Source organism: Saccostrea cucullata, unplaced genomic scaffold, assembly GCF_032062105.1.
Source record: "Saccostrea cucullata isolate Sc308-1 unplaced genomic scaffold, CSIRO_AGI_Scuc_v1 ctg5148, whole genome shotgun sequence".
Taxonomy (NCBI): Eukaryota; Metazoa; Mollusca; class Bivalvia; order Ostreida; family Ostreidae; genus Saccostrea; species Saccostrea cuccullata.
Genome location: NW_026923811.1, coordinates 104,500 through 113,190, shown reverse-complemented (window position 1 = coordinate 113,190; position 8,691 = coordinate 104,500). Strand labels below are relative to the sequence as shown.

General features: G+C 33.6%; 1 long non-coding RNA gene across 2 annotated transcripts; it reads left to right on the top strand.

Moving 5' to 3' along the window:
* Positions 1-222: 222 nt before the first annotated feature.
* LOC134264938 (uncharacterized) lies at positions 223-2,281 on the top strand. Of its 2 annotated transcripts, none has more exons than XR_009991653.1 (3): positions 223-262; positions 860-997; positions 1,930-2,281. It is a non-coding gene; the product is annotated as an uncharacterized LOC134264938 (long non-coding RNA). The 2 variants fall into 2 exon arrangements; XR_009991652.1 differs by lacking the exon at positions 223-262 and adding an exon at positions 424-522.
* Positions 2,282-8,691: the final 6,410 nt, after the last annotated feature.

Sequence of the window (8,691 nt, the reverse complement as noted above, 5' to 3'; positions counted from 1 at the left end):
CCTTTTCCCAATCTTTTACGTTATTATCATAACAAAAAGCTTGTGTTAAGCGTAATTTTTTTGAAAAAATTATTTTGATTAATGTAAAAAAAAAGTCCAATAAAATAAAAGCCTAATAATAGAACGATTAGTTATTTTAGTACTCCTGAAACGTTTCACATTTGAGAGAACACAGTACGTTAAACAAATCGGGTTCAGCATTTGATTAGCACGGGATCCTGACGCGATCTTTAGAAATACTACGAGGGACAAAATAGTTCAAGTAGGTAATTATGTTTCAGAATTAATGACAGGTACATTGCTACTGAGGAACTAATCTTTTCAATAATCTTGTATAAATAGAAGAAAAGAGGTATGTAACTCCTTTTATCAATTGTTAATTTATATATAAGTACTACATTCGCGTAATAATATGACATAAGACGATTCAGCGTGAAATTACTGTCAACAAACCCACGTGGAGCACAAATGATTTACAATGGTTGAATGGAAGTGACAGGTCCTCTTTTCAAAATAAGCAAGGTAACTCACGCTGTGTGATTAGCCTATCTTTTATTGTCACCCTTATCTTTTATTGTTTTAACTTGTCGCCTCCCTATGCAGGCATGCATGCATTAGCTATCGTAATATGATAGCTGTTATGGTCGGGTCTTATCGAAGATGAACAAACTGGAGAGTGTACTCTATAATTACCATGATTACATGTCTGGGAGAAATTATTTGAGTAATTATCATGCCGAGTTTGTGTTTGCATTTATATGTCCCATCTCATTTAATGTAAATACATGTGTGTTGAAGGATGGGTCTAAACTGTAAAATTTGGACGGAAAGCAAGCATAAGAACTACATTGTTTTTTAGCCTGAATAGATGTGTCCCTACGGAGGCAGCTAACAGAAAGTGGGATATAATTAAGATTGAATCGTGAATTTGCTCTGTGTCACCTTTAAATAGCAGCAGAAAACTCAACTCTGCACAACCAGAAAAACTTTTCTGAAGGTGAGTACATCAATTTATTATATTTCTTGTGGAAAAATTTTTCATAAGTTTTGATACATATTTTTGATAGCATAACATAATTAATGTTGTTGTTATGTTATTATGGCAAAAATGAACCGAATACTATTTTTGAAAGTATATTTTGACATTTCTTATTTTTGTTGACATGGGAATTTTCTTTTCATTTTTTTTTTTTATAAAATACATGCAAATACATGATGAATAGTAGGCGAAAGAAAAAAAATACAACAAAAATATTAGGGAAGTCAAATCGGTCAATATTTAATTATCGCTTACTCTGATTTTTTTCCCAACTGAATACACAGTTACATGGTAAAATGTAGATAAAAGTTTGATCTTGAGCCTAGTTAGATTAAGCTCTGTTAACCCACAAATTTATCATGTTTATCAATGTAAGACATGTACAAATAATTATCAATTCCATCGGACATAATTTTTGGTACTTAAATTAGTTATCAAATAAAAATGCACATTACACCCAAAATTACAAAAGGTTGTTTTAAATTGATCTATTTGACAAACTGCTGTGTACACATGTAGGTTATATAACTAGAGAAAGAGAGGGGAAGAATGTTATTGGTCATGATCGCTAGTCTTATATTCTATCATTCGTTGGTTATGTCCAGTATACATACACTTAACAAACTACACAAGTTGACTTTCAGCAGTTTTGAATCTTTCGTTATTTCTAGATAACCACTTCACTCTTGAAGTGAGTATATAGTGACATTGATTTCTATGCATGTCTGATTTCACTGAATGAATTACCATTTGCATGTTTTAGTTATAATTGATAAGTTTTTGATAAAAATGTGTACCTTGAAATAAGAAATAATATATTTCTGAGTAAGCGAGTAATTTTTGTTAAATAAACGTACATTATGAGATATCATTCTTAAATTTTTTTGTAGAAAATTCTGCCAAGAGACAGTTGGGAGGGAAATGACGTAGGTAATTTCCAGAAAAGAAATCAACACTGATATTGGGATGTATGTACCAATATTTTACAAGGACTTTCCATGGTAGAAGCTCTCCTGAAAAAATATTCAATTTATTGTGGACATCATGACACAGGGTTCACCTGTCATCAGCATTAGAGACTTGTGATTTGTTCCACCTGGGCCATACGTGTATTAAATGAAAACAATTCATAGAACCACAAGCACATTGTAAATCTATGTAAGGTCTTCTATGTATGTTGCATCCTTATTTAATTTGCTGTTATATAACAAGACTTTGTTTCATTGGTACTAAAACTCAATACAAAAAAGCAGTTGTGATATTTATTGTTTACTATTACTCATTAGTACTCATTTTTGTGTGAAATTTTATAATTATCCATTTCTTGTTCCCCAAAACCATATCTAACAAATTTTATGTTTTGCAACTTTCATTTCAATTTTAACTTGTTATAATTGACAAAAACTAAAGGTACTGTGAGCAATGCAGAGCTCACTAAATGATACCCCCATTGCCCATATGATTACAGTTTATAATGGAAAAGTCCATGTTTTGCTGTGGCCGGGAAACCCAAAATATGTGTCGGATCACAAAGTAAAATAGAAGTTGTACAATGGCAATATGTAATAACTTAAGATTCTGTGAAGGTTTCATTAAATTTCACTCAGAGGTATAAGAGGAGTTGCGGATAAGAGATGAGTACCCCAAAGCGTAACAGACGGACGGATGGACATACCGATTACTGTATAGCCTCCTGATGTTCAAGCGGGGGGTATAATAAATGTTAAAAAGTTCATACTGCTATTGAGGTCACTTATTCTCATGTCTCCGCTTCAAAAAAGACATATTGTTCATTCTTGTTCTTTGGTTTCAATACTACAATCCATCAAAATATTTATTAACCCCCCCCCCCCCCTTTAAAACAGATTATGCTTCAAATATGTGTCATTAAAGTTAAGCACCTGAGAACTTGCAAACATGCTTCCGCCTATCAGTACTCTCAGTACTTTGATTTTATTACTTTTTGTTAAAATTAATGCTTTGAGAGCAAATTTTTTTTCTAAATTTGAGCTGAAAAATTGTAATACAATTTTAAATAATAATTAATTTTAACAAGAGGCCCATGGGCCAGATTGCTCACCTAAGCAAAAGGGCTAGTTAAAAAACACAGATCAGCTTATTCATGAAAAACTTATTTGTTCGGGAAGGGGGATTTGTTTTCTTTTACTTACTTGAGAGGTTCAATATATCAATAAAGCATACAAATGTCATGTATAATTTTGCCATACTTGAAAAGAACATTTTTAATTCAATCTCCTATTGTGACCCCCACCCTTCTATACATTTTTTAAATAAATTTAAATTTTCACTACTTGCAGATGCTTACATGTCAATTTGACAAAACTTTTCTGTTCTGGAGAAGATTTTCCCTATATATTCCTATGTAAAATTTTGATCGGCCATTGTGACCCCGTCCTATCCCCGGGGTCCTGATTTAAACAAACTTGAATCTACACTAACTGAGATTTTAAAAAAAAAATTCCAAATATATATTTAACTATGTAAAGCTTTGATCAGCCATTGTGGCCCCGCCCTACCCCCGGGGGTCAGGATTTGAACAATCTTGATTCTACACTTCTTGAGGATGCTTCCACATGAGTTACATCTTTCCTGGCCCAGTGGGTCTGGAGAAGAAGATTTTCCCTATGCTTTCCTATGTAAAACTTTTATCGGCCATTGTGGCCCCGCCCTACCCCCGGGGTCATGATTTGAACAAATTTGAATCTACACTACCTGAGGATGCTTCCAGATGAGTTTCATCTTTCCTTGCTCAATGGTTCTGGAGAAGAAAATTTTTAAAAGATGTTCCCTATATATTCCAATGTAAAATTTTGATTGGCCATTGTGACCTCGCCCTACACCTGGGGGTCATGATTTGAAAAAAGCTTAAATGTACTCTACCTGAAGATGCTTCAACATGAGTTTCATCTTTCCCGGCCCAATTGTTCTGGAGAAGATTTTTTTAAGATATTATAATTTTTTCATTGATTTATAATTATATCCCCTTTGAAGAGGGCTTGGTCCTTCATTTGAACAAACTTGAATCCCCTTCACCCAAGGATGCTTTGTGGAAAGTTTGGTTGAAATTGACCCAGTGGTTCTTGAGAAGAAGTCGAAAATGTGAAAAATTTACAGACACACAGACGGATAGACGGACTCATCAAAATGTGATCAGAATAGCTCACTTGAGCTTTCACCTCAAGTGAGGTAAAAAACGTTTCATTATTAAAAGTTTCTTTGTCTTACATACTTATCTAAATTTTTAATACAATATCGCCTAGTTGCAATGCAATGTCTTACAGCTCGTTATATGATATTCTATGAGAAATTAATTCACAACGCCATCATTTAAAACAAGAGGCCCAGGGGCCACAGCGCTCACCTGAGTACATCGGGCTTGAATTTATCCCCCCCCCCCTCCAGACGTTCATCATTTGAACAAATTAGAATCTACACTACCTGAGGATGATTCCATATAAAAACATGTATCACTAATCATAGCTTTGAAGAACTTGAAAAGAAGATATTTAAAGATTTTTCCTATATATTCCAATGTAAAACTTGGGTCGGCCATTTTGGCCCCACCCTTGCGCCAGGGGTCATGATTTGAACAAATTTGAATCTACACTTCCTGAGGATGATTCCACTTGAGTTTCATCTTTCCTGGCCCTGTGGTTCTCGAGAAGAAGCTTTAAGATTTTTAAAGATTTTTCCTATATATTCCTATGTAAAACAAGGGTCGGCCATTTTGGCCCCGCCCTTGCCCCTGGGGTCATGATTTGAAAAAATTTGAATTAACACTACCTGAGGATGATTCCACATGAGTTTCATCTTTCCTGGCCCAGTGGTTCTCGAGAAGAAGATTTTTAAAGATTTTTCCTATATATTCCTATGTAAAACAAGGGTCGGCCATTTTGGCCCCACCCTTGCCCCAGGGGTCATGATATAAACAAACTTGAATCTACACTACCTGAGGATGATTCCACATGAGTTTCATCTTTCCTGGCCCAGTGGTTATCGAGAAGAAGATTTTTAAAGATTTTTCCTATATATTCCTATGTAATACTTGGGTCGGTCATTTTGGCCCCACCCTAGCCCTGGGGGTCATGATTTGAACAAACTTGAATCTACACTTCCTGAGGATGATTCCACATGAGTTTCATCTTTCCTGGCCCAGTGGTTCTAGAGAAGAAGATTTTTAAAGATTTTTCCTATAAATTCCTATGTAAAACTTGGGTCGGCCATTTTGGCCCCACCCTTGCCCCGGGGGTCATGATTTGAACAAATTTGAATCCACACTACCTGAGGATGATTCCACACGAGTTTCATCTTTCCTGGCCCAGTGGTACTGGAGAAGAAGATTTTTAAAGATTTTTCCTATATATTCCTATGTAAAACTTGGGTCGGCCATTTTGGCACCACCCTTGCCCCGGGGGTCATGATTTGAACAAACTTGAATCTACGCTACCTGAAGATGCTTCCACATGAGTTTCATCTTTCCTGGCCCAGCGCTTCTGGAGAAGAAGATTTTTTTAAAATGCCATTAATTTTTCACAAATTCATAATTATCTCCCCTTGGAAGTGGGCATGGCCCTTCATTTGAACAAACTTGATTCCCCTTTACCCAAGGATACTTTGTACCAAGTTTGGTTGAAATTGGCCCAGTGGTTCTTGAGAAGAAGATGAAAATGTGAAAAGTTTACGACGACAACAACAACGACGACAGACGACGGACAAATTTTGATCAGAAAAGCTCACTTGAGCCTTCGGCTCAGGTGAGCTAAAAATACACAAAGACAATTGTTCTAATTAAAAAGAATCGTTAATATATGAGCTCTGTTATTGATAAGATATACTTGTAATATACCTAATAAAGTTTTCTTTTTAGCCTTTTTTATTCTTCCACTCATATTCTAAATTTTCCAATTTATATTGCAATTAGATTTTAAAATATTGAAAAAAATTAACACAGAGGTGTTTTTGTTTGTTTTGTTATAATGTGCATTTCATTTCAATACACCAGAATATAGCAGTTTCATTTCACAGGTGATGTATACTTTTTGCATGATATTGGCTCGGCTTTTCGTGAGAAATAGGAAAATGTGTCAAAATTTATAACAATATGCATAAAAGTTTTATTGTATTTAAAGGAAATCTGGTGTAGAAATATATACCATTTCATCCTGTGCTTCAACCGAGTTTATATTCTATACATTCTTTAAAATGCAAAGATGACTTTGGGTAAAACTTTGTGATAAATATGCGTTTTGGCATTAACAAATTCAACCTTGACGTTATATGCGTGTATTTTTTTATAGTACAGAAATCTTCAAGGTCAAGGTCATTGGTATCAAATGAACTTATTCTTGGTCTTGCCACAAAAAAAATATGTTAAGTATGGAAGCTCTAGCCCTTACTGTTCAAAAAATATGGCCAAGGTTAAAATTTTAAAAAATAGGTAAAACTCCAAAGATAAGGTCAAAGGTCTTGCTATCAAATGAAAGGTCTTGTCACAGTGATTAAATATGAAAAGTATGAAAGCAGTAGCCCTAAACATTTAAAAGGAATGGTCAAGGTTTTCTTTTTAAAAGTAGATCAAACTCCAAGGTCAAGGTCAAAGGGTCAAATATCTTGGTATCCAACGAAGGGTCTTCTCAGAAGGATTACATAAGTGAAGTATGAGATCACTAGCCCTTATCATTCAAAAGTTATGGCCAAGGTTAAAGTTTTTTCATAATTACTAAATTCCCAAGTTCAGTCACGATATTTGGTATTCAAATGAAAGATCTTGCCACATAGAATACATATATAAAGTATGGAATCCCTAGCCCTAACCGTTCGGAAGTTATGGCCATGGTTAATTTCTTTTAAAGAAGGTCAAACTCCAAGATCAAAGTCAAAGAGTCAAAAGTCTTGCTATCAAATTAAAGGCTTTGTCACAAGAATTAAATGTATAAAATAGGAAAGCATTAGCAATAACCCTTTAAAAGTTATGGTCAATGTTTACTTTTTAAAAGTAGGTCAGTATCCAGGGCCAAGATCAAAGGGTCAAAGTTCTTGGTATCAAATGAAAGGTTTTTTTTCACAAGGAATACATATGTGAAGTATGAAAGTCCTGTCCTTTCCCATTTAAAAGTTATTGCCAAGGTTAAAGTTTTTTCACAAGTATAAAAATCTCCAAGGTCAAAAGGTCAAGGTTGTTGGTATCCAATGAAAGGTCTTGTCAAAAAGAATACATTTTTGAAGTATGAAAGTCTTAGTATCTACGGTTCAAAAGATATGGCCAAAGTAAAAGTTTGGAATTTTTGTATAAAGACAGATGATATTTTGTGGATTCAAACAAAACGCTGATTTAAAAAAAAAATAGACAGATTGGGATTTAAACAGTCCAAAACATAAACCCATCTATGTATGTCCAGAAAAATGTGCAACAATGTTAAACATGTAATTTGTTTTAATCTTAAAACTTAAAGACGGACTTTTAATTTAAATTTTTTTAGAAATACCGAGACAATTTTTTTCCCTTAAGAAACAAAGAAATTATACTTGCTAACCCTCCAATTATATTTCAAACAGTTTTAAAGGAAATGTGAAAATATGACAGATCGGGGAAAAATTGACTGATGAATCTACGAATATATACATGCACATGTAATGTATTTTATAAATGATTTATAGAGCTTAACTTTAGAATAAAGGAACATATGCTGGTAGATAATATGTAGAATAATGTCAGGATACCTTGGTTCCTTGAACTTGAAAATTTATCATTCATAACTACCCTAAATTACGAGCGTTAAGAAGGCGGGGGGGGGTCAACAAGTTAACCGCCAGATTTAACTCATTTTGCTTTTTAGATATGATATTTTAAGCTCTCAACTATCATTTGGCAAAGAAAAATTTCATACATTTTAATAGTTTTAAAAATTTTATCATATTTGTAAATCGTTATATTAAGCTATTCTTCTAAAGGATACCAAAATAGCCTGAAAATGGCCACAACCACCCAGCCCCTTTAAGTGTGTCGTCTTCCTTCCTCTAATAAAAAAAAATGAAAAATATAAGCAAAATGTAAATTCTTATATTTTAGCATCACCTGCGACTAAAGAATAAAACATTAAACTGTTGTAAGTCAGAGATCTTCCCAATACATTTTTAGCTCACTGAAATTGGCTTTTTATTGCGAGTCTTTAAAATGTCCAAAGACGATGGAATTATAAAAATTTTTAAGAAAAATATCATAGACAATTAAATATGAAAATAAACACTATTTTTTTTTTATTTCTTACCAAAATATACTTGCATTTTTCATCCCCAATGAAATTGAAATAAAAGATACCGCAGGGTCTGACACATTAGTGTCACATTTAAATATTTGAATATAAAAACGTTATTTCCCAACAAAGATATGACAAATGTAATTTCTGTAACTCCTCATCTTTTTCTAAGCAATATCCCCTTATCACCTTCATTTAGACATATATATATATCTAAAACGAGTAAAATTATCGCCAAAAAATTGATTAAACATGAAATTCAACAGCCCCGTTTCAAATCAACATTTTGCAAGTTTCTATGCATGGTCCTTGTCAGCAAATACAACATGTGCAGTAGGGACAAAACATATACACACTTTATTTAAAATTGTAAAA